Here is a 26,991-nt window from a genome sequence, read left to right as displayed (position 1 = left end):
TCTGTCACACTGCATTTATATAAAATCAAAGCATATCCTTGAATATGTCAATGAAAACCACATTCACATTTAAGCATTCTATTGCCGGGTCACTTTCATTCATTATGAATAGCTGTCAATGCACCACAATGGATAAAAAAACACACATGACCCTTTTTTTTAAAAGGTAGAACACCACACAGCATGGAATGTGTATTATGGAGCCTAGAGGTGTATTGTGTGTTGGGATCTACTGTACAATGCAGTGGGGGGAAATTCACAGAAGCTCCATTTTTTTACAGGAATCCTGTGACCTCTACAAGGAACTAGAGATCCCCCTCTGTTCTGCCTTCACTATGTGTTTGAAGTACAAGGCTTGACAGACAGCTAACAACTTCCCAATAAATACTCAGAAGGAAGGGCTAACAGTTGCAATCTTTACTGACAAATGTTTTTTTTTTTTTGTAAAACTGCAAAACAAAAATTATACAAATATACATTAGCATTTAACATTACATTACAAAATGCAAATCGTGACAGGCATGCTACATTACTGTTAAGGCACTACTGTAGCTAACAGAAAATGAGGCCTAGCTAAAAGATCTCCTTGACAGAAAAATACTACAAAACACACTTAAAATTTAGTTGTGCTGAAATGGAGGAACTGATCTCCACTGCCTCAGATAATATCTCTAAATTTACGGCTACATTGGAAGCATGGACAACCTTTAAAATCTCTCAATCATACCAAGACCTTCTTAAATAATGCAGTTTAATACTGAACTGGCACCACTTTACCAAAGGCCTTGACCGCAGAATCACTACTGGCTTCGCACAATGTAATGTTATGACCACTGGTTGCTGGAGAGGGTAGTTAGTGACTCTTGCACCCCTTCTCCTCATCATGCCCTGTCCTCCCCCCCCTTTTTTTTCTCTCGTTCTTCCCCACTTCTTTCTTTCTCTATATGTCTCCTTTCCTAAAATATATATGCCTAAAACTCTGTAGCTCCATCTACGACTTGATTTATCATGAAAAGATATGTAGACATGTCATATTTATGTTTTGTGGAAGTTTATCTACTGTATATGACTTTGTTTGAGCTTGTGTAACTTTTTTTACACTTCTGTTTATTGCAAAAACATTTTCTTCAATAAAGTCTTTATGAAACAAACAAAAAAATGTAGTTGAACTAGTAGAACATATACTAATTAATTGAAAACTAATGACAACCTACTTACAGTGTTATGCTTCCAAGGCCAGTATTAAGAAATAGTGGTGCCACAACATTAAAAGCGCAAGCATCCATAGAGCAGATGATGCTATCTCCCACTCCTCTTTTCAATATGATGCAGCAATCCACATCCACTAAAGGGTTCATCTGCCGGTGCTATGCGATGCTGATGCCAGAGTACCTGGAGAATTTTCCCAACACGTCTATGAAAAAATGGGTGGAGGATGTGGGTGATATAGATCAATGGTCGGAAGCCCTGGAATCAGTCCACGGTTGTTCTTTAAAGGGACACTAAAGGTACCCTTATTTTTATTTTAAAATAACAAACATGTCATACTTACCTCCACTGTGCAGTTGGTTTTGCACATAGTTGCCCCGATCCTCTTTTTCTGGGGTCCCTCCGTGGCGCTCATGGCTCCTCCTTCTCGAGTGCCCCGTTGGAGAAGCACTCTACTTCGGGACACCCGTGTGGGCAATACAGCTAAATAAAATACAAGGGTCAAGGGTGTACAATAGAATGATAATTAGCCAATGTAATCACTTGACCTATCAAAAAGAAAACAGTAGCCCTAAAGATGGCTGAGTTCAGTGGTGGAAAGAAGAAAATAGAGGGGGAAGGGAAATGGGAATTAGGGAAGTGAGGTATACATTGTTAGGAGGTAAATAGAATGGTGCAGGGATATGCAGACATGTACAGGTAGGTATGACACCTTAAAATGTGGAGTTGCTTATAAGGGTTGCATGAGTAGTTTGTAGTAGGTTTACACTCAGGTACCTAGTTTAGAGATTTATAACAATGAGGCCTCGTACATACGACCGAGGAACTCGTCGTAAATGAAACATTGTTTTCCTCGACGAGTTCCTTGTTAGGCTTGTCGAGAAACTTGACAAGCTTTCTTTGCGTACACACTGTCAAGACCAAATCTCGTCGTTCTCAAACGCGGTGGCGTACAACACATACGACGGCAGGGGAAGTTCGATTCCACTGGCACAACCCTTGGAGCTGTTTTTGCTAATCTCATGTTACTGCGTGTTGGATAAAAGTTTGGTAAGAGACGATTTGTACTTTTCAGACTGTTACAGTGTGATGAATGTGCTATCTCCATTACAAATGCTACTTTTACCGAAGGTGCGCTCCCGTCTCATACTTTATTCTGAGTATGCGCGGGATTCTTAGCATACACACGCTCGCATTTTTCGTCGTAAAAAAGCCAGACGAGGAACACAAAGAGGAAATTGAGACTCCCGATGAGGAAAAAGAGAACTTGTTCTCTTTTTTTTCTCGTCGAGTTCCACAACAGTTTTCTCGATGAAAAACATACACACAACCGTTTTCCTCGGCAAAAATGCTCTGCCACCAAGTTTCTTGAGTGTGTACGAGGCATAAGGCATAGTCAGTTTATGATGTTATGAAAACAGTAGAGTGCATGATAGATGGAGAATCTATGGGGACCAGATAGTAAGGAGTTTGTTCTGAAGGAAGTGCGCTTTAGCAAACATAAATTCAAACAAAGCATTCAAGGTTTGTACAGTGTTTTTGTCATCAGGGGGTGTTGCTTGTTTCTTGTTGCTAGATATGGTGAGTTTGGTTGCTATGAGAATATGATTCAAAATGGTGTGAGATTCAAGAGGCCAATTTTCTATTCCAATTCCAGGTAAGACCAGTTTTGGGTACGGTTTAAAGCGGGGGTTCACCCTAAAAAAAAAATTATAACATTACAATGAGCTGACCTGTGACACGGACATTATGCTGGTCTTTTTTTTTGTTGTTTTCGTACATACCGTTGCATCTGTATTTTCTCCCCGGATTCCCCGCGGGAGTGGGCGTTCCTATTCACAGGGTAAGTGATTGACGTTCTTCCAACCGGCGCATACAGCGCGTCACGAGTTGCCTGAAAGAAGCCGAACGTCGGTGCGCAGGCGCCGTATAGAGCCGACCCGGCGTTCGGTTTCATTTGGCAACTTGTGACGCGCTGTATGTGCCGGTCGGAAGAACGTCAACCACTTACCACAAGGCAGCAACTTTCGGGCAAAATCACCAAATATGTGGGGCTGAGCCTATATTTCAATATGTATGTTATTGCTTATCAGTACCGAGATAGTCCATCAAAATATAGGGAGAGAACATTGTAGGGTAAGTATCAGCCACTGCCCTTTTGTCCCTTGTCCTCAATCACCCCTTGTGTCTCAAAAAACCTGGATGATGGTACGTTGTTAAGACTAGTTATTCTGCTTATATGAGACTACACTCAAATTTCCTCATTGGTCTGGATTGAGATAAGAAAGTTGTGTTGTAGTAATTGGCAACATTGGGAACCCCATTCCTTGAAATTTGGTAAGCATGTGCAAGATTGCTGTTCTGATGCGTCGTTTCTTAGAATTACAGGTGAAGTTTTGCATGAGGTTTTGAGAAGGGGCAATGTTTGAAAAAGATACAAGAAATGTGGAAGTAAAAACATTTTTTATCAAAGAAATATGACCCGCCCATGAGGCAACTTCAGATTTGAGGTATGATCATCGAGAAATTGAGTTGTAGCATTTTCGAACTCGGGGGGACCAAGGCACCATTTACACTTATACGACTGCAAAGTTGCGTGACTTTGGAGTGCAACTTTGATGCAACTTTGGTACCACCATTTGGTTCTAAATGATTTATAATAATCAGCACTACATCCCAAATGTTATGCCCAAAGAGAGAAAGATTAGAGGACTTTAAAGGTGCAATTCAACACAAAATTTGTAAAAAAACTTTTTTTTTGTAAACATTTTGTATATAAAAAAAACAAGATCATGAATCATAGACAGATTTGTTAGTTCAACAGATATAATTTACATATCATGTGTTACAGTGGATCTCGACATGTTTTGCCAAATACGTTTCGGCTTCTTCTGGAGTCTATGCATCAATCTGAACCAGATTTGCTGGTTGGAAGCTGAACAGTGGGAACCTCGAGTGGAGAGTGTGAACAAGTTTTGCTTTTGACTGCTGGTGATTGCTGTATTGCATTTTTCGTTTTTTTTTTTTTGGGGGGGGGGGTTACTTGCAGCTTTTTTAACATCCTCTTTGTCACATTTTAAGCAGTTTTGTTTTTCCTTTCCTTCTTTCATACATTATGTCCTTCAGCCTACTAATTAAGGGGAGTGGTTAATTGATCACGGGTGCTTGAGGCCTATATAACTTTCTGTAGAGCACATCTGAATCTGCCAGACTTGCTGGTTGGAAGCTGAACAGTGGGAACCCTGAGTGGAGAGTGAACACGTTTTTGCTTTTGACTGCTGGTGATTGCTATGTTGCATTTTTTTTTTGGGGTGGGGTTTCCTTGGAGCATTTTTAACTTTTTAAACACTTTTTAAACAGCCTTTTTTTCTCTTTCATTCCTTCGGCCTACTAATTAAGGGGAGTGGTTAATTGGTCACCGGTGCTCGAGGCCTATATAACTTTATTTGGAACCCATTTTTAGCCTGCTCATCCTGGAGCTTGCCACCTTTTTGGTAGCTGGAACTTAGATCAAGTGGAACTGGACTAAGTGGTGAGTTTAAAACCAGAGTTGAAAACAGGCAGTTATAACAGGGGTCAAAGTACCTGTGTAGTGTGAGTACCTGAGTGTTTGAGTAGTGTGTGGATCATTAGTACCTGTGTATTGTTCATACTTATGTATTGTGCTTACCTGTGTATTGTGAGTGCACGTAGTCTGTGAGCGCACGTAGTCTGTGAGTGCACATTGTCTGTGAGTGCACGTGGTCTGTGAGTGCACGTTGCCTGCAGGTGCATGTAGGTTTGCGGGTGGATGTGGGCGGCGAGCACCTCTGTCTTTTCTTGTTGCGTATTAGTGTCAGGAAGCTAGTTGTTAGGTAATTTGAATCCCCAATCCTCATTAAATTAGTAGGTACTATGCCCGACGGGTGTGAAGATACGACTCGGGGTACACATTTTGCGGCATTTATTCGTTCCTTAATAATCTGATCGAGGGCGAATACTGCTGTGAAAAATGTAAGCACATTGTTTCCCTGGAAGCCTAGGTTCTGAATCTAAGGAAGCAACTGTCAGCACTGAGAAGTCCCTCCATACTAAAGGATGACCAGGAATGTATACGGCAGGTGCCGGCAGGAGCCAGCACAGAGGCGGGTGAAGAGAAAGAGGTGCAGGCACTACAATGCCATCAATGCAGCCTGCTCATGTCCACCAATTCAGCCTGCCTGTGCCCACCAGTGCAGCCTACCCACGCCCACCAATGCAGCCTGTTTCCACTATGCAGCCTGTGTCCTCCATGCAGCCTGTGTCCACCATGCAGCCTGTGTCCACCAATGCAGCCTGTGTCCACCATGCAGCCTGTGTCTACCATGCAGCCTGTGTCCATCAATGCAGCCTGTGTCCATCAATGCAGCCTGTGTCCATCAATGCAGCCTGTATCCACCAATGCAGCCTGTATCCACCAATACAGTCTGTGCAGGGGAAGAGAGGAGAGGAACAGGATTGCCGCCCGGATGATGAGAGCACTGAGGAACATAGCGATAACAGCTTTCATTTCAATTGCTGTATTCCCCGTCTCTCGCTGTCACATACAGCCTCTCCTCCTGACTGGGGAGCTTTGATAGACAGATCACGGGTGATCTGTCTATCAAAGTTCCGGGACCAGGAGGAGAGGCTGCATGTGATAGTGACTGGCGGGAATGGCCCTCCGCAAACGATGGGAGAAGGACTCCCATTCAACCCAGACTGTCAGTGGTGCTGCCCCCTGCTCCCAGACAGCCCTTCCTTGCCAGCCCTCAAATTCTACTCACAAAATGCGAGCAGGCAAGTGGAATTTTTGAGGGCTGACATACTACAGCAACATTAACAAATTTAAAAAATCAGTTTAAACTGCTGGCAAATTACAGCTTCAGCCACCTACCAAACAGCTGAGGATTCACCTAATTTATAACAGACTCTTAACCCAGGTGAGGGGTCTGGTATAAATGTTAATGATGGACCCCACACAATACAAAAAAAGTGTATAATTCCCCCTAAGGATGCATAAATGACCCTTATCCCAAAATCCACACCTGACAGTTACTGAATATGAGCATGCCCCCTGTCAGAACAGGAAAAGGGAAGTAATAATTCAGCCTCTCCACCTAAACTATACCAGGCCACAAGCCCTCAGCATGGGGGGTACCTTTCCAGGAGGGCCCCACTGACAAAGCAACAGAATTATGAGCTGAAGAGCACCTTTCCCATGTAGGTGTCTGCATGTTGGGGGGCTTAAAAACCCCAGATATAGGCCCTCTCACCTATGTGAATAAATACGGGGTACACAGTATCCCTATCTATTCATAGAAAAGGTAAAACAAAAAACACTCCACCATTTTTGACAAGTCCTTTTATTAAAAAATAAATAAATCCTACAATGTAAATTCATCATCAGTTTGTCCAACAATTCAGATCCATCCAGCCATCACGAACGAGTGATGGAGCAGATTATGTTGGCGGCTGACAATTTCCTAAGAACCAGCTAGAAGGTAAGTGGTCCTGTTTAGTAGCGGTACTAAAACTGATGCTGGTGCCAGATGTTTGACCAGGCCAAACACAATATTAGTTAAGCTGACTGTGTGCCTAACCTCCAAACAAGCAAAATTTGGTTCAAACCTGGGTTCAAACCAAATTGGTAGCTCATCACTAGTCATTACCCTGGTCACAAGAGAAAATATTATAAGGGAATAAATAACCCAACCAACTTTATGAAAAAAAAAGGTCCAGCTTACATCAGCCATATTGTTAATGTGTGGAAGCTTTTATAGAGAGTTGAAAATAATGTGTAGGGAGTGCCTGACTGTCTCCTATGGCATGTCTGCAGGCTCCAACCAGCCCTGTTGCAGGTTTGTAATCTCTGACCCTTTCCTCTAGTAAGTCTGCATTCTCTGACCTTCTGTAGCATTACTGTACAGATACTATAATGTAAGGTTACTTGGTGGTGCCAGGGGCTGAATCATAGGTCCTCTATGCCTCGTAAAATGCCAACCATTGCTATAACTCATATACAGTAAATTCAGGAATGCACACGACCACCAATCCTACCATTGTTTCTACAGTTGAAATGTGTTATACATTTTTGCATTCAGAATTTCCGCTTCAATCCTTCTACTGTAGACCAATGCTAAACTCTCCATTTTCTGCAGGGTTTACCGGAGAGAATACAGACATCTCCTGGCTTTTATATTTGCTATTGATGAGATAAACCGCAGTCCAGATATTCTTCCCAACATAACTCTGGGATACCATGCGTATGATTCTTGTGGACATGTGAATAAAGCTATAAAAGACGTTCTACAGATATTGTCTGGACATACAAAGGAAGCTCCAAATTATTCCTGTATGGAGCGGGGTGCCCTGGCTGGTTTCATTGGAGATCTCAATTCTGACACCACTCTCCAAATGGCCCAGCTGCTGAATCTATATGGTTACACCCAGGTAAGAAAATAAGAATTTCTTATTTTACATAGGGTTAGCACAGATAGTCATCTTATAGTGAGGTGGGTCAAAGGGGGGCAAAAAGCCCTTGTGACAAAGCATCTAATAAAAGAAGGAAGGACTGTAAAAGGATGGTCCAATGGTTCAGTCCAATCTTTGGCTGTTTTGACATTTGGACAAATGCCTTAACCTTTACCCATTCAGTCCCCTTTTGATCTTTTTCTTTTCACAATCAAAAGTTTTTATTGAGGTTTTAAACAGGCAAACATTGAAAAATAGGATACATGGAGCAGATATAGAAGTAGCCCAACAACAGATACGTGTTTACATTGGTTTGGTGAAAGTTGGAGGCAAAGGTATTAAAACAATAAATGGGAGGGAAGAGGAGGAAGGGAGGGAGGAGAGGGGGGAAGGGAGGGAGGGGGGTAATGAATAAGGAAAGGGAATTGCAGTCAAAAACGCATATATATATATGAGTAAATGGTTAGTTGAAGCTGTGAACAATTGTATTTTTCTTGGGACAAGCATATATAACACAGGAAATCCGAAGATAATACATCACACTTTGAGTAGTTGGTATTCAGGTGATAAAGTGAACAACAGCCATGGTTGCCAAGTCTTGTTAAAATTGGAGCTATTTTCTTTTTTCATGGCTACAATTTCCTACATTTTGTAAATGTAGTGTACCCTGTCCAACCAATCCTTGACTTTCGAGATGTGTTGGGTTTTCCAATGCAGAGGAATGAGGGTTTTAGCTACAATTAATAGGTGCCTGGAGAGTGATGTTTTACATTATACTTACTTAACCTCCCTGGCGGTATGATTATGTCAGATTTTTGGTGCTGAAAGCGGTACCATTATTTTGCATGAAAATTTGGCGTTTTACATTGTAGGCTTTTTGCTTGCTATGGACAATCTCCAGTTTCCAGGCAGAAAGAACAGTTTTTATTATATAAAAGTGCATGCAGGACACTGGGCAGACCACTAGGGACAAAGGGGGTGTGTATTTATTTCATACAGTACTGTAATCTGTAAAATAAAGTATACTGTATGTCAAGAGTGCCCAACCTTTTGAAGAGCGAGGGCCACTTAAGCAACTTGGTAACCAGTCGCGGGCCACAATGAGCAGAGCGGACGGATGACAGGTCACGACAACCTCTGATCTGCTCAGATGGAAGGGGATGAATTCCCTTCTGTTTTTCTGATTGGCAGGCAGGCGTAAACTAACACCTGTCGCTCTATAGAGGTGAATTTAGGGTCCCATTTGGTCGGCCTGATCGTGTGAAAAGGGCCTAAGACTGCTTTCACACTGATGTGCTGTGGTTTACCCACACAATGGGTGCAGTGTAGGGAACCTGTGTCTATCATGCGGGTTAGTTGAACTTTGCCATAGACTCCGCCTGTGGCAAAATTCAGCGCTGTAGAGGAAGCATTGGCTTATGGGGCTCTGCTCCACAGCCGCTTTCTTCCTCTACCACCAGGTTCATTCACAACACTGATGCTGTGGTATGGCGGGTTGGGCAACCTGCGATCTGTGCTTGCCATTCCAGAGCAGGAGGTCGCGGGCCACATCAAAGGGCTCCGCGGGCCACATGTGGCCCCCGGGCCACTGGTTGGTCACCCCTGCTGTATGTATTGTGTGTATTTAATTTTTTGAATTTGGCGCGATCTCTGCCCCGTGCGTCGTAATGTCGTAACGTCGAAGGGAACGGAGCTCGGTGGCACTTGGCACTGTGTGAATCGAGCGAGGAGACACATCTCGATCACACAGCAGGGAGGCATCACAGGATCCAAAGGATAAGGTAAGTAACCTGTGCCTGTGGGCACTGCGATTCAATCCAGAGTCTGGCTCAGGGTTACCGCTATTGGTGCTGAAATTCCACCCCGAGCCGGACTCGGGAATACCGCTCGGGGGTTAAAGTAAGAGGATTGATGTTAATTAAACAAGCAGCAGCGTTAAGTTCTATTTTAGTTTCTGTAATGTGCTTAATCCACTTTTTAATTTCTTCCCAGAATTCAAGAATTGAGAGGCATTCCCACCAGATGTGTAAAAATGTTCCTGTGTGATTGTCACAGTGCCAGCATGTGTCTGGGGTTGTGTTGAACCATCTCCTGGCCTTCTGTGTTGTAACATAGCACTAAGTGAGAATTTTGTAAGATATTTCTTGGTAAGAGCATTTGTGTGACAGAATACATGCCTTTTTGCGTTGTTTGTCTCGGATATTTTAATTCCTAGGTCGTGTTCCATTTTTCTTTATGTTTACAGGTATCTGCATGCAGAGTTTGGGTCAGCCATGAATTTGCTAGAGATGTGGTTTTTGCTACCTGAGATCTCTTGAAACATAAAATTTCTAAGTGTGTCATTGGGAGGCAGTATAGTGGTTTATGTTTGCTATTTACCAAGAAGTCCTTCAGTTGTATGTAGAACCAGGGGCCAGGAAATGATTCTCCCCACTCAGATTGTAGAGTTTTGAATGTTTTGACCCTCCTGCCTGTCATACAGTGGGTGGCGAGTAGATTCTGGATTTTTTTCTGATGAAAGCCTGGGATGAAGTTAGGATTCTTGGTGATTGGTGTCAATGGACCTGGGACTGAAGCAAGTTTATGTGTGGTAACTATTGTGTGCCAAATGTTGAGTGTGTTTGCTATTAATGGGTGGTTTCTTGTTTTGTTTGTTTTGGAGTGAAGGAACCATAGATAAAAACGTGTTTGGTGAGAAGCCAGATTGTGTTCTAATTGGACCCAATCCATGTTAGTCCCGTGACAATGCCAGTCTATTAGTCTGGTGATATGCGAGGCTTGGTGGTATTTTTTGAAATCCGGTAATCCTATACCTCCTCTGTTTTTAGGTAACGTTAATAGTTTGAAGTTTATTCTTGTTTTGTTTTTTTTGTCCGCCCATAGGAAGTGTCTCTGTATTTTAAGGAGGTGTCGAGTAGTCTAATGGGAAGTGCATTAAAGAACTAGAGTAATCTGGGAAGTACAGTCATCTTCAGGATCGAGGCTCTGCCAAACCACGAGAATGTTTTTGGGGTCCATTTTTGGAGGTCTCTTGTAATTGAGGATAACAGGGGTTTATAGTTGGCATGATAGAGTGAGTCAATATTGTTGGTTAAGCTTTTTCGTAAATACTTGAGTGTATTTTGTTCCCATTTATAAGGGTAGTTATCTTTCATTAATTTCAATTGGTCTGGTGGTAGAGTGAGGTTGAGTGCTTCAGATTTTGATTGGTTTATTTTAAAGTTAGAGATGAACCCGAAAGTTTCAAAGATTTTTTTGAGATTAGGGACAGAGGAGTGGGGTTGTGTAAGGAAAAACAGGAGATCATCCGCATAGGCGGCTTTTTTGTATTCTCTTTTATCTACTGTGAATCCTTGGATATTTTTGGACAGGTTTATCATTCTTATTAGTGGCTCTAAAGAGACAATAAAGAGGAGTGGGGAATGGGGGGGAAGCCCTGGTGTGTACCATTATGAATCTTTGTGGGGTCAGAGAGAATGTTATTAATTTTGATTTTGGCCTTTGGGTTCCGATAGAGTGCTGAAATCCATGATAGCATGTTTCCGCTTAATCCAATGTGAGAGCAAGTGGACATCATGTAATCCCAGGAGACTCGATCGAAAGCCTTTTCGGCATCATTAGATAGTAATAGCCCCTTTATCTTGGAATTTCGGGCAAAGTGGATTAGATTCAGTGCTTTAGTAATATTATCTTGGGCTTCTCTGCCTGTCATGAACCCGACTTGTTCTGGGCCTATGATCTTTGTTAGGAGGGGTTTTAATCTGTTGGCTAGTATTTTGGCTAGGAGTTTTATATCGACATTCAAGAGTGGTATGGGGCTGAAATTTGCACAATCTGTATGATCTTTACCTGGCTTGGGGACTACAGCAATGTGTGCCATAAGAAGGGAGTTAGAGCTATTCTTATTTTTTGCTAAGAAGTTAAAGGCTGATAGGAGGGGTTTGGTAATAAGATGTGTATAAGTTTTATAATAGAGAGAGGTGAAGCCATCCGGGCCTGGGCTTTTTCCCGTTTTAAGGTCTTTGATGGCATCTAGTATTTCAGTAATGTTTATGGGTTCTTCCAGGCTGTTCAAGATCTCCTGTTTAAGGGAGGGAATTTTGCTATCTCGAAGGAAGTCTTGAAGTGTTTCTTGTTTCAACAGTGTTAAGTGGGAGGATTTCTGTTGTTCTGAAAGGCTACTGTATATAATTTGGAGTAGAACTTATGAAAAAGCTGTAGGTTCTGTAGGTTTATGTCTTGGTATTCCTTCCTTATCCCGTATGGCATGTATATGGCTTGCCAATGTCACGTCTCTGAGTGCTTTAGCCAATTGTTTCCCACTTGTATCGCCTTGTTCGTAAAAAATACTATTTTTGAAGAAGAGGACCTTTTTGATTTTTTTAAGTCCAATATTCGCTTCAGGGAGTTTCTACATTGTGTTAATTCTTCTTCTAGTCTGATCGAGTGGGATTGTTTATGTTGTAATTCAAGGTTGGCAATTTGGCGAGATAGTCTGGTGATTTCTATCTCTCTTTCTCTCCTCTTTCTGGCTCCCCATTTTATGAGCTCCCCTCATATAACACGCTTGTGTGCTTCCCAGTTATTTAGAGGGTTTGTGTCAGCATAAGCGTTGTTTCTGAAGTACGTGTTAACCACTTAAGCCCCGGACCATTTTGTAGCTAAAAGACCAGGCCACTTTTTGCGATTCGGCACTGCGTCACTTTAACTGACAATTGCGTGGTCGTGCGATGTGGCTCCCAAACAAAATTGGCATCCTTTTTTCCCACAAATAGAGCTTTCTTTTGGTGGTATTTGATCACCTTTGCATTTTTTTCGCGCTATAAACCAAAATAGAGCGTCAATTTTGAAAAAAAAATAATATTTTTTGCTTTTTGCTATAATAAATATCCCAACAAATATATAAAAAAAACATATTTTTTTCTCAGATTAGGCCGTCACGTATTCGTCTATATATCTTTGGTAAAAAAAAATCGCAATAAGCGTTTATTGATTGGTTTGAGGAAAAGTTATAGCTTCTACAAAATAGGGGATAGATTTTTGGCATTTTTATTTATATATTTTTTTTACTAGTAATGGCGGCGATCAGCAATTTTTATTGTGACTGCGACATTATGGTGGACACAACGGACACTTTTGACACTATTTTGTGACCATTGTCATTTTTACAGCGATCAGTGCTATAAAGATGCACTGATTACTGTGAAAATTACACTGGCAGCGAAGGGGTTAACCTGTAGGGGGTGCTGCAAGTGTTAAGTGTTCCCTAGGAAGTGATTCTTACTGTTAGGGGGTGTGGCTTGGCGTGTGATGTCATTGATTGTTGTTCCCTATGACAGGGAACAGACAATTTGTGACACTCTCACTAGGAATCACTGGGAGAGATCTGTTTACACTTACCTCTCACCGTTCTTCAGCTCTGTGACCCGATCGTGGGACACCGGCGGCGATTGGGTCTGTGGGTCCCATGGGCGTGTTCACGGAGCTCAGGACCGGGTCGAGAGCGCGCCGATGGCTGGGATCTTAAAGAGGACTTACCTGTAGACGGTGTGCCTAGTCGTGCCATTCTGCCGATGTACATCAGAGTGTGGTGGTCCTTAAGTGGTTAATAGTGTCGTGGATTACATCTTTTATAGTTTGATCAGTCAAGAGGGAAGCATTAAGTCTCCAGTTAAAGGTGGATTGCTTGGGTGAGTCAAATTTTAAAGAAATTTCTGAGGAAGCGTCAAAGATTAAATCAATCCGTTAATATCGTTTGTGTGGTGGGGAGAAAAAGGTAAAATCTTTCTCTGTAGGGTGAGTAGATCTCCATGTGTCTACTAGTGATAGGGAATGTAGTAGAGTTTTGATTAATTTAAGGATTCTGTATGTTACAAAGGTATGGCCTGTTGAGGTATTCTTGAGTGGAGAGAGGGGAATGTTGAAATCACGACCTAGGATGATGCAGCCTTCTGCGAGCCAATTAAAACCTTCAATTATTATGTGTGCTGTGTTCGGGAAGTAGGCATTTGCTAAGGTGACAGGGGAGCCTTCCCACGTACCTTTTAGGGATATATAACGGCCTTCAGGGTTTATGAGTTGTTGCTTCAGTTCAAAAAGAGCATCTTTGTTAATTAGAATAGAGACCCCTTTGGTTTTGGCTAGAGGGTTGGTGGCATGGAAGGCTTTTTTAAAGATGTTGTCAGTGAGGTTAGGGATGTGATTACTTTTGAAATGTGTTTCTTGAAGAAATACGATTGATGGGGAGACCTTTTTGAGTCCTTTTAACAATTTAGACCTTTTCTCTGGTATGTTGCGCCTGTTTATGTTGTGTGAGATAATGGTTGGTGTTTTTCCTAAGAAAGCGTATGCCATGTTTTAAGTTGTAGTATGAATTAGAAGGTAAGACGCTGTAACAGCCGCTCCTTGGCTGCCTGTTCCCCCTTATAATAAGCGCTCTGTGCGCCTTCTCTTTACTAATAACAGCTGCCTTCAGCCCCGTAATGCGTTCCATGCTGAAATGCATACAGTGCTCGTGCGCTGACGTGATCGTCCGGCGTCGTGCTGCGTTCCAGCGTGGAATGCGGAAGTGCGGCGTGAATCGGCGCTTCTCGTTTGGAATTAGTACTATGCACTGCATGTGACTGTTCACTGCCTCTAAAGGCACCTATTTCAAACACAAAGATTGTTCTATTATTGTTGACCGTAGCCGGCTAGGCTACCAGCCTTTCTAGGCTTTGGAGGCACACACTATTAACACTACAGAGGTACTACAGTTCCCAGCAATCCCTGAACCGCATTGATCCCCATGCTGTAACACCGCTCCTGGTATCAACTACTCCTTTAGTGCGTCTACACTTACTGCTACTTGGAGCCATTGCTGGGGACAACCTTCCAGACTTCCCTACTGAACATCCTTCACCACAGGATCCCTAGTACCTATACTGAAGCCTGCAAAATGGATAAGTTGTTATTCTGTTACTTGTAGTGCTATAGCAAGACCTGCTACTTATATACCAGCTATATAATTGCTATTGCTTATCATGTCTACTGCTGCTCAACATATCTAGGATATACTGTTGTGTTATAGGACTGTCTGCTAGGGAATATGTTAAAGGCACATCTACCTGAATGACTGGGCAGACTGTGCAGTGCAGAATTTCTATAAGGCCCGTTGGCCTAGTGTTTGGTCTAGTGGAGGGCAAGGCGTTTTCTTCTTGCCTACCCGACCCTGAGTTACTTTCGTTATTACAATGTAAGGTTTTTGTACCTTTCTTGTGCTGACATGTGTACGCTACTGGCCTTTCAGTGATGATACTCTGTGTATTTCTCATGTATGTTGATTTATATTATTGTATCTGAATTTCTTTTATTCTTGGCACAATAAAACATTTTTCTGATTTAAAAAAAAAAAAAGGCACATCTACACTCAAATACCCTGAGCTACATTCACCTCTCATATATAACTATTAGTTACTATGACAGCTCTTAGTTACTATATGTACTCTCAAAATACCTGAGCTATATTGCCTCTTATACATAAGTCGTATTTCAGGAAGCTAAGAACTGCTGAAGTCACCAATGTCATTGCTATCCCCATCCCTTCTCTGTCATGTGCACTGTTGGATTTTTAGTTTCGACATGTTCTCAGGCAGCAGACATCAGAAATAATGATGGCTTTACAATGAGAGGCTATCTTGGGTCCTTTTTTTTAAGGATTTGTCAAACATTTGGGTGTCTTTATCTTTAGGTTACATTTTTGTGTGAAGGAGTAGGGGTACTATATTGGCAAAAGAGAGAAAGAGAACCCCAAGTCCACAATCAAGGAGCCTGGAGTAGGGGGACTTTTGGTGTTTCATATAATACACAGAAAAGTAAATATATGAAATGTTACATGTCACAAAATCTTTATTAGTGCATAAAATATACAAATTCTAATATATATATATATATATATATATATATATATATATATATATACAGTATATATATATATATATATATATATATATATATATATATATATGTATATATATATGTATATATATATATATATATATATATATATATATATATATATATATATATATATATATATATATATATATATATATATATATATATATATATATATATATATATATGTATATATATTATAGAATGCTCAGGGTGATTAGACTCAAGTGGTGCATGCGATTTCAGGAACACGTGGCAGTCTAGATTGCATTTTAAAAGCATGGCAGACCACTTTTATTAAAAGGATACAAAATTAAAAGAAATAAGTGCCCTCGCAGGGGGTTCCACCATTACTGCATTGTTCACGCATTCAGCCTCCTGGCTTACTCACTTGCATCACCTCTGCTTCAGACCTCACGCCTAGGCCTTAAGCCTCGTACACATGGTTCGATTGTTGTCTGACTGAGCTTCTGATTTTTGTCAAAATTGCGTGTGCAGGATTTTGTCTAGCATACTAGCGATACGCAAATTGTCTTTCGTCAAACGCGAATTGTAGTGACGTACTACAAGAGTATAAAGAGGAAGTTAATTTCTCGAGCGCCACACTTTGTGCTCCTTCTGCTAATTTTGTGTTTGTAGAAGTTTGAGTGTTGATTTGTGATTTTCAGATCGTTCCTGATTGTTCGTTCGTCAACCAGCCATATTGCGAAATAAGAGGAGAGAACGTTTGGTTATTGGGCTAGAAGTCATTACTTTGACCCAGGTTCTTTCCAGGAACAGGAGGGAGAGGAGTTCTTGGACCAAAAATGGGTTGCTCAATTGTGAGCAATTATGCCATATGCCTGTCCTGTGGGAGCTCCAGGAGCAGAATGCAGATGATTTTCAGAATTATCTCCAGATGGCGGATTCTACTTGACATCTGTTACACAGGAGAGGGACATTTAATGCAAGGACACCGGCTTTTGAAATGCTAAGTGGAACCAGCTTGTGAAATACCTTTTATTGTGTTCTGCAGGTTAAGAGCGTGTGTCGGAGACAGTCCGTCTGGCTAGAATTGGGGATTGAAGGTTAATTGAATCTATTATGTATGTTTGAAGATGTATGTGTTTACGCTAAGGGACTTTGTATTGTTCTAAGGTCAGAAGCCTGTCAGCTGTATTGAATTAGCATTCTATTGTCTAAAAGGAATGTAACCTCTCAGAGGTAGTAATTAAGTAGACCGGGTTATTGTGTACATTGATTACCCCCTGGGGCTTCTGTCTCAATACACAAGTCTTTCTATCCAAGCTATTGGACCAATCCCTGTTGACTATTTCAAGTCCTCATTTGCATGGTCAAGGAGGACCTGAGTGAAGACTGCATATACTTTACAATTGACCAATAGAAAAGCGGTTGCTGGGAGTGGGATGTTCCAAAATTCTGTATAAAAGTGTGCTGTGTACTTGAAAATAAAGAGTCCTGTTGGAACTTACATACAGCCTGCCTGGTGTTTGTTCTTAATGGGTCCGAATGGCACATAGCTGTAATTCGGATCCCAGAACCTTGGATGACTGGACCATCAGACGTTGCAATCTGCAAGCTGATCCAATAGAAGCAGAGGAGTGTCGGGAGAGCAGAACTGGGCGAGAAAGGATCTCGTCACACTAGCGATACGCAAATTGTCTTTCGTCAAACGCAAATTGTAGTGACGTACTACAAGAGTATAAAGAGGAAGTTAATTTCTCGAGCGCCACCCTTTGTGCTCCTTCTGCTAATTTTGTGTTTGTAGAATTTTGAGTGTTGATTTGTGATTTTCAGATCGTTCCTGATTGTTCGTTCGTCAACCAGCCATATTGCAAAATAAGAGGAGAGAACGTTCGGTTATTGGGCTAGAAGTCATTACTTTGACCCAGGTTCTTTCCAGGAACAGGAGGGAGAGGAGTTCTTTGACCAAAAATGGGTTGCTCAATTGTGAGCAATTATGCCATATGCCTGTCCTGTGGGAGCTCCAGGAGCAGAATGTGGATGATTTTCGGAATTATCTCCAGATGGCGGATCCCTGCTTTCACCACCTCTTGGCATTGACGACCCCTTACATTAAGAAGCAGGGCACATGTATAAGGTTTTCCATCACCTTGCAGTACTTGGTGATGGGGAAAAGCCTCCAGGTTCTGAAATTTACTACTGGGATCTCCTCCCAGGCTCTGGGAGTCATTATTCCAGAGACCTGCTCGGCCATCATTCAAGTGCTGCAGAAGGACTATATTAGAGTAGTTTTTTTTTCTTTAAGATCACATTCTATGTATTTCTGTTTGCTCATGTTTTTATTCAATGTTTTTATTACATAATTATCAATATTGTAATATGCTGTGAATTTCCTCGTTGTCTTAAGGCATGCTGTAAGGTTCTCCAGCTTCTTTTTTGGCCTACATGCATATTTTTCTACAATAACCTCCCCAGCATGCTATCCTGGGCCCATACACACCTAGGCCGGTCACGTAACAATGTTTTTTGTCAGCTACATTTTGGGGCTTACCCTAAACAACCCCTAAAATGTATTCATATGTTATTTGTGTGCTCCAAATCGGGCAGAGTGCATGGAGGCCTTATTATTTTGGCCAAACTAATTTTTAACCCTCCCTCCCCCAAAAATGCTAAGTCAACTTATCTAAACACTTTATTTCAGGGATTTTTAAACTACGGCCCTCCAGCTGTTGCGGAACTACAAATCTCATGAGGCATTGTACAACTCTGACATTCACAGACATGACTGAGCATGATGGGAATTGTATTTCCTGAACAACTGCAGGGCCATAGTTTGAGGACCCCTGCTCTATCTGCTGACTTTTAAAAACCCATACACACTATTCCCTTTTTTTAGGTCAAATTTCATTACCCAAACCATGTAGTGCAAGGGCCTGCCTGATTACCTACAAATTGAAACGTCTTAGTCTTCTGACCTATTATATTGATTGGTTAAATCATAATGTAAAAATGTGCTGCAAATTGGATAGTGTGTATCCAGCTTTCGATTATGACACCTCTTACCTGTCCACTGGGCTGGCAATAGTGTAAGGAGGGGCTGGCCAAATTATCACTGACTATTTCTGCAACCAGCTCTCATGGAAGTGTTGAGGGTTACCTGTCCAAAACATCTACCCATTACTCTCCCTAAAAGTTGTCTAATGGGCCACCAGAGGGGGGGGATCAGATAAGTTGACCTTCCACTTTTGCCTTTATAATACTCTTTTAAGTGTATCCTTATGTTGGCTAAGCATGTTTGTTTCAAATCTGAAAGTAGTAATTTTTTTCATCCACAGTTTCCTTCCAACCCAAAGCAATGGCAGGACGTTGTAGCCCAGTTTCATCACCAATGGGATTTTCCCAACTGTAGTGGTGCTATTGATGGGAAGCATGTCCATATTGTACCACCAGCCAACTCTGGCTCCTATTTACTTTCATTATAAGGGCTTTTGCAGCATAGTGATACTATCTGTTGTGTCGCCAACTATGAGATTCTTTATTTTGACGCTGGGAAGTTCTACAGGTGGCTCCAGAATGGCACCTTAAATTTGCCCCCGACTGATGAGAATAAGGAGGGCCTCAATTTTGTCTTTGTGGCAGATGAGATGTTTGCTCTGGGGGAACATCTGATGAAGCTGTTTCCTATGAGGAGCCAGACCCCCGAGCAGAGAATCTTTAATTACAGACTCTCTTGTGCCAGAAGGGTGGTCAAAAATGCCTTTGGCATCTTATCCAATAGTTTCTGGCTGTTCTTGACTCCCATCAACCCGCCAAAAAATCAATCATGTGGTGCTGTGCTGCTGCATCCTATACATTTTTGTAAGGAGAAATGCTACCAGCTACCTATCCTCCCTGCCAATTGACGTGGACCCTGCAGTGCCAGGCCCAGGTAGAGAGGCTGCAGCTCCTACATCTGTGAGTATTATGAAGGCTATCGAAAATGCCCATGCTGGCTTGCCCTCCCAAATTTCCTGTGATTTACGCCAGAAATACATGGACTATTTTGTGATTGTGACACGTTCTCTCCCTCCCACATAACTATTTACAATGTCCCTCTTACTCATTTACATAGGGGGGTGGTATCCGGAGGCCCCCCTTTTAATTTAAAGTAGTCTTCTAGATTTCAATAAGCCTTCTGTCTGCAGACCCCCACAACCACTAGAGCAGGGTTGTGGGGAGAAGGACTATCTAATGCAGAATCTCAAATCACTCATATAATTGAAAGAGGACTTTTTACACTAGTTTGTTTTGTTATTGAATTTAATTGAATTGTATTATTTCATATTCCATTGAACAGCAAAGGAGATTATTATGCACATGGTGGTGGTATGGATACATTGTAAATATAGAAGCACTGCATAATTGTGGTATGTATACAGTATATAGCATCAGCCTTATAGGTCTGAATTTTATGTGTATTGTAGTTGCTGTCAAAGTGTTTTTTGTTTTGGGGATTTAGTTGTGTCTATAACTTAAATAAAATATTTTTTGCAAGACAATTTCAAATTTTAGCCCAGAAACTTATATATATATATATATATATATATATATATATATATATATATATATATATATATATATATATATATATATTGTATATAAACCTGCATAGTATATGACTTTGTTATCTGAAGAAAAGAGTTAGGATTTGTACACATGGCCGAGAATCCCATCGTAAAAAAAATTGTTTTTCTCGACTGGATTCTTGTCAAGCTTGATGGGATTCTTGTCTAGCTTTCCTTGCATACACCCTGTCAATCCAAAATCTCGTTGGTCTAAAGCGTGGTGACGTACAACACGTACAACGGCAGTATAAAGGGGAAGTTTGATTTCAATGGCGCCACCCCTTGGGCTCCTTTTGTTAATCTTATGTTACTGCATGTTAGTTAAACGTTTGGTGAGAGACGATTCGCGCTTTTCAGTCTTTGTTCTTTCAGATCGTTTTCTGCTGTTCAGAATGCTGACGAATGTGATATCTCCATTACGAATGCTAGTTTTACCAGAAGGAGCGCTCCCATCTCATACTTGATTCTGAGCATGCGTGTTTTTTTAAGACTCGGAAAAGCATACACACAAACGTTTTTCTCGTCGTAAACCAGCTCGAAAAGAATCATGATGAGAAAATTGAGACTCCCGATGAGAAAATAGAGACCAGTTTCTCTTTTTTTTCTCGTCGAGATTCATGACAGTTTTCTCGATGATAAACCATATACACAAACGGTTTTCTCTGCAAAAAGCTCTGACAGCAGTTTTCTTGCTGGTTTCTTGCCGAGAAAACTGGTCGTGTATACGAGGCTTCTGGGTTACATAGACAGACTCACAATAGTGCAAAACAATTATCTAAATAATCTAAATAATCAAATAATATCAATTAATCAATAAGTGAATGTCCAAATATTTAGTTAACGATGTGCTCCAGTCCATAAAGGGCAAAAGTTCTCCAAAATGTGAGGTGTTTCACACCCCCTCCTGTGTCCCCACTCACCAAATGGAATGGGCCCCTAGCTTTTCAGTCTAGAGGTCGTTCAGGCTTAGAATGCTATCAAAACTGGAGCAGACAGAATCTGGGGCAGTTGTGCGTGGCAACCAATCAGTGTCTATCTTTCATCTTCAAAGCTTACCTAAACAAGCTGAAAATAGGGTATAATTGGTTGCTCCAGATAAATTCCTCCTTAATATCATATTATCAGCTTTCCCTGATGGCTGTAATCATTTATGAAATAATACATTTACTGTAGCATCTTTATCTGGTTGGTCCGGTGAAATGTGGTTACAGATCTCTTGTAGACAGCTCAGGTGACATATGTTTTGCTTCAAAAAAATATTTAAACATTTTCTAAGGTTTTCTTCTGTTCATTTAGATATTAAAAGTTCCAGATGAATTATACAGATTGTTTTCTTTCTTTCTAGATTAGTTATGGAGCCAGAGATACTTTGCTGAGTGATAGAAAGATGTATCCAAACTTTTTCCGAACAGTTCCGGATGATGAGATGCAATATGTGGCCATAGCAAAGTTACTGGAAAGGTTGAAGTGGAACTGGGTCGGGATCCTTACATCTGATGATGAATACGGAGAGAGGGAGATCCGACAACTCAGCAAACATTTATCTGATCATGGAATTTGTATTGAATTCAAGATTCTGGTGTCTAAAAAGAATTGTGATAAAATTCCTCCCGAGGTGCGGACCTCAACTACGGAAGTTCTTATTATTTGTGGCTCAGTTAGTCTGACTTATTACAAGTTTTTGTTGAATAGTGTCTCTTATTACACAGAGAAAATATTTATTATACCAGATTCTTGGTCAATGAGTGAAAGTGTTTTCTTGTATATCAGTAACTGCAGCTTGGTGTTTACGTCCCCATATTTCTGCATAACAGGATTGCAGGAATATTTTTTTCGTTTTAATCCATCCAGCCGCCCAAATGACCCCCTGATGGAGGATATTCTCATATCTCATTATGTATGCTTTTCAAAAAACCAAATGAAAAATTTCCTTATTCCATTCACAACTGGATTACCTCTTAGGAACTGCAATTTGGAGACACTTTCACCTAGGTTACATTTTATTAATGACAAAACATCTTATAGAGTGTTTATTGCAGTCTACATTTTGGCTCAAGCATTACATGACATGGATTTATCTTTTAAAATAAATTACAAAAAAACTGAAATAAATCCACATACACTAAAGTATAAGGTGAGAGCATTCATTGAAAGTTTATTTGTATCTTTTAAAGCTCGGTCAATTTAGCACTGTAACACAATGGGGGTTATTTACGAAAGGTAAATCCACTTTGCACTACAATGCAACTTACAAGTGCAAAGTGCCCTTGAAATTGCACTGAAATTGCACTTCGAAGTTCAGTCGCTGTAAATCTGAGGGATAGATCTGAAATGTGGGGAATCTCTGCTGATTTTATCATCCAATCATGTGCAAGCTAAAATGCTGTTTTTTTTATTTTCCTTGCACGTCCCCCTCGGATCTACAGTGACTGCACTTCCAAGTGCACTTTCAGTGCCATTTCAAGGGCACTTTGCACTTGTAGTGCAAAGTGGATTTTCCTTTTGTAAATAACCCCCAAATGTGCCCAAAAACATCCTTCTACACAAAAATTACCCCAATTTAGGTTGGTGTTTAGTTTAGAGGTGTTTAACAGTTCTACGGTCGGAGCATTTATTTTTTATTTTTGCACACATGTCTAAAAAATCACCCCCAAACAGTATACAGTCATGGCCTAAATTGTTGGCACCCCAGTAATTTTTCCAGAAAATCAAGTATTTCTCACAGAAAAGTATTGCAGTAACACATGTTTTGCTATACACGTGTTTATTCCCTTTGTGTGTATTGGAACAAAACAAAAAAAGGGAGGAAAAAAGAAAATTGTACATGATGTCACACAAAACTCCAAAAATCGCCTGGTCAAAATTCTTGGCACCCTTAACTTAATATTTGGTTGCACACCCTTTGGAAAAAATAGGGTGCTCCCCATCCTCCCTCTCAGGTAGCCCCAGGACTCGGACATTGTTGCGCCTGAGTCGGTTCTCAGCGTCATCAGATTTTGCGACAAGGGACTGTACTGTGCGCTGCAGCTCGACAAAGGAGGAGGCATGGGTGGTAGTAAGATCTTCAGTAGCGGATATTCTGGTCTCAGTTTCAGTAATTCTCCCCCTTATTTTGTCAAGGTCATTCCTGATAAGATTGCACTCCTCCACAAGACAATTGATGCGCACAAGCAGTGAGGTCTTACTCTGCTCGATAGCAGCAAGGATCGTAGCTGTATTATCTTGCGATGGCGGGGTTGACTCCACCGCCACTGGAACCCCTCCCGGATCCATCTCCAAGTCAGCCAATAGGGCCAGGAGTCGTCCAATCAATATGGGGTCAGGCTGCGGTGAATAGAGTTGAAGGCCGCTGCAGCCACGGAGTTCTTCTTCTTCCCCTTTTTGGAAGGGGGGACATCTGGTGAGACTCTAGTGGGGGTTCCCAACACAGGAGCAGCACGCGCCCAGAGCAATGTCCAGGAGGCAGCTGGGGGGTGGCTCAAATAGTGGGTAATGAGCCCGGGAGAGCACAGTCCAGGCAGGTAGGCAGCAATCACCTCCAGTCCCCTATCACACAGCAGTCACTCAGGCAGAGGCAGTCCAGTATGGGTAGTAGGCAGGGAGGGCAATCAGGAATTCCCAAAGCAGGGAGGACCCCGGGAAGGAAGATGGCTCCAGGGTACCACCACTGGTCCACACAGTTAGCCACTATTAGGCAGCACAGCAGGGCTCTGCAGGGAGGTGGATGGGCGGTGGGGCAGGTGGAGGCAGCAAGATCCGCATCTGCGATTTAGGTCCGGGCGCGGCGCACCCCAGCGGGGCAACCGCTCAAACAGCGGTGTTGGGTAGGCTCCACTAGGCCGCACTAGGCCGCAGCCACCGCGGCCGCTCCTAGCTGCCCAGCAGGTCACTGGAACATGCCAGGCAGGTGAGGTGGTAGGCAGGAGGACAGAGAACAGACCCAGGGATGAGGGATGGCTTCTTACCGCATGGTCCGGCGGGGATCCATTCACTCCGGCTGGGTGCAGGACAGCAAGATGGCGGCGGCTGGAGGCTGAGCAATCCTTCTGCTCCCGGTCGTCCACCACAGAATCCAGCTCAAGATCCGCACAGGGCCCACCAGGGGACAGGGAGGAACAGGGAGGCAAGTTTGCTGGACCAATTTAGGCAGTCAGATGCATGGATGGCAAAGGATTGCTTTCAGGATACCCGGAGCTCCTCTCAGACACGTCCGCCGCTGCTTTCATCTGGGCACGCCCCCTCCTGCATTCATATATCTAGGTTTGTATGTTATTTCATGAGGGAGCGCAACAACACTATCTGATTTTTTTGTGAATCACTTCCTATAACCATCAACAAGCTTATTACACCTCTCACCCGGAATTATGGACCACTCTTCCTTTGCAAACTGCTCCAGGTCTCTCTCATTGGAAGGGCGCCTTTTCCCAACAGCAATTTTAAGATCTCTCCACAGGTGTTCAATGGGATTTAGATCTGGACTCATTGCTGGCCACTTTAGAACTCTCCAGCGCTTTGTTGCCATCCATTTCTGGGTGATTTTTGATGTATGTCATCCTAAGTTGACCAGATTTTTTTAATTAAATCCAGGGACATTTTTTTTTTTCTAGTAATGGCGAGGATCAGCGACTCATAGTAGGACTGCGATATTGCGGTAGACAAATCAGACACAAATTACACTTTCTGGGAACCAGTGACACTAACTCAGTGATCAGTGCTAAAAATATGCACTGTCACTGCACTGATCACACTGGCTGGGAAGGGGATAACATCTAGGGCAATCAAAGGGTTAAATGTGTGCCTAACAAGTGTTTTTTCACTGTGGGGAGATGCTTTTACTAAGGGAAGACATAGATCCCTGTACCTGCTTTGCAGGAACACAGGATCAATGTCTTCCATACTGCAAGAATGGCAATCTGCCTTGTTTGCATAGGCAGACCACAGTTCTGTCTTTGAACATAACATTCAGCGGGTACCGGTGGATATGGAGTCCGCCCGAGCTGATTGGCTCCCATACACAGAAATGCAGGATTACGTATATATGTGATCCTGCGCAGCGTAGCCATCCTATAGTAGTGAATCTGCTATCAGGCGATCAGCAACTGGTTAACATTATCAGCATTATGATAACTCACAGGCAGCAGACACTCTATCATGGCTCTGGCTGGCTTTGTCACAGTGTGTCACTTAACATGGCTGCTGGGTGCTGATACATAGGACCAATAATTTACCAAAATCAGCACCCAGCAGACATGTTATGTGACACACTGTGACAGAGCCAGAGTGCCTGCGAGTTATGATACCATCCATGATGCCAGAGAGACAGACACAATGCAATGTAGTCTATTCACAGACACCCCAAAAGCACTCCTGTGTTAAAGGCGCTGGCAGCCCCACGTTCGGATCCGCTTCCCCTATGTTCCTGCTGCTGGACACTGTCAGCTGAGCCCAGCTGCCTCTCTCTGCCCATCACTGCCGCCGCCCCCTGCCTGCCTCACAGCCTCTCTAGTCTCACTCTCCGGGTCCTGGCTACGGCTGAGTGGGAAGAAGAGGAAGATCACTCCACCAGGGAAAGCAAGGAGATAAAACAGGCAGGCAGTCCCTCCGCTCTGACCAGCGCATGATCATCAGAAAGGGGCACAGATAATGGAAAAAATGCACCCCCCCTAAGCTAGTAGGTGCGGTGGAGCGGGGGGGTGTAATTCAGAATATTTTTTTTTTTAATTCTGCACTAACTGTCTTTGAATTTGCCCCAGCCCCTGTTCAAATCCAATCCGGGGACAGACTTGATCCGAGGACAGTGTCCTCAATCTGGGGACTGTCCCCTGAAACCGGGGATGTCTGGTCATTCTAGCTTATCCACCATCCGGACTATCCTGCGTTACAACCTTTCATCAATTTTTCTCTTCCGTCCACGTCCAGAGAGATTAGCTACAGTGCCATGGGTTGCAAACTTCTTGATAATGTTGCGCACTATGGACAAAGGCAAATCTAGATCTCTGGAGATGGACTTGTAACCTTGAGATTGTTGATATTTTTCCACAATTTGGGTTCTCAAGTCCTCAGACAGTTCTCTTCTCCTCTTTCTGTTGTCCATGCTTAGTGTGGCACACACAGACACACAATGCAAAGACTAAGGGCCAGATTCACAAAGCACTTACGCCGACGTATCTAGAGATGCGCGGCGTAATTGAAAAATGCGCCACGCATATTTTTGCGCCTGATCCTCAAAACGAAATATGCCTGAAAAACAGTTTTTTTCCGTCCTACGTAAAATGATTACACCGGCGCATCTTAGAGCGCAAAATACGCTAGACACACCATTGTTTTGATAGGCAAAGATGCAAATGAGGGAGATAAGGCGATCCACAAAATTAAGTGTGTGCGGCATAGGCTACGCCCTGTGCGAATCTGTTAGTTTCCCGGCGGGAAGTTACACTTTATAAAAGGTCAGCTAAAGCAACACCATTAAGGAAGAGCTGAGCACACACACTTGCCGGACTACAATCTGTCTGCCAACATGCCAGGGGCATCCATGCTCATAACTATACTAGTGACTTTAGAGGCGCAAAGAAGGAGGAGGGAACGGAGGAGGAGGAGGAGGAGGAGGAGGGCACAGGAGAGGGTATACCGCAGACGCCTAGATGTCTTTGGCATGACTGCTTCTGAGTTGTATCGCAACTTCAGATTCAGCCGTGAAGCCATCATGGAATTAACCACAATCCTGCAGGATGACCTCACCAGCCCAACACATCGCTTACATGCAGTGCAGCCACTGATCAAGGTCCTGGCAACACTGCATTTCCTGGCC

The sequence above is a fragment of the Rana temporaria genome, chromosome 1 (genome assembly GCF_905171775.1).
Source record: "Rana temporaria chromosome 1, aRanTem1.1, whole genome shotgun sequence".
Classification (NCBI taxonomy): Eukaryota; Metazoa; Chordata; class Amphibia; order Anura; family Ranidae; genus Rana; species Rana temporaria.
The sequence above is the reverse complement of the archived record's forward strand: the minus strand, read 5'-3'. Positions refer to the sequence as shown.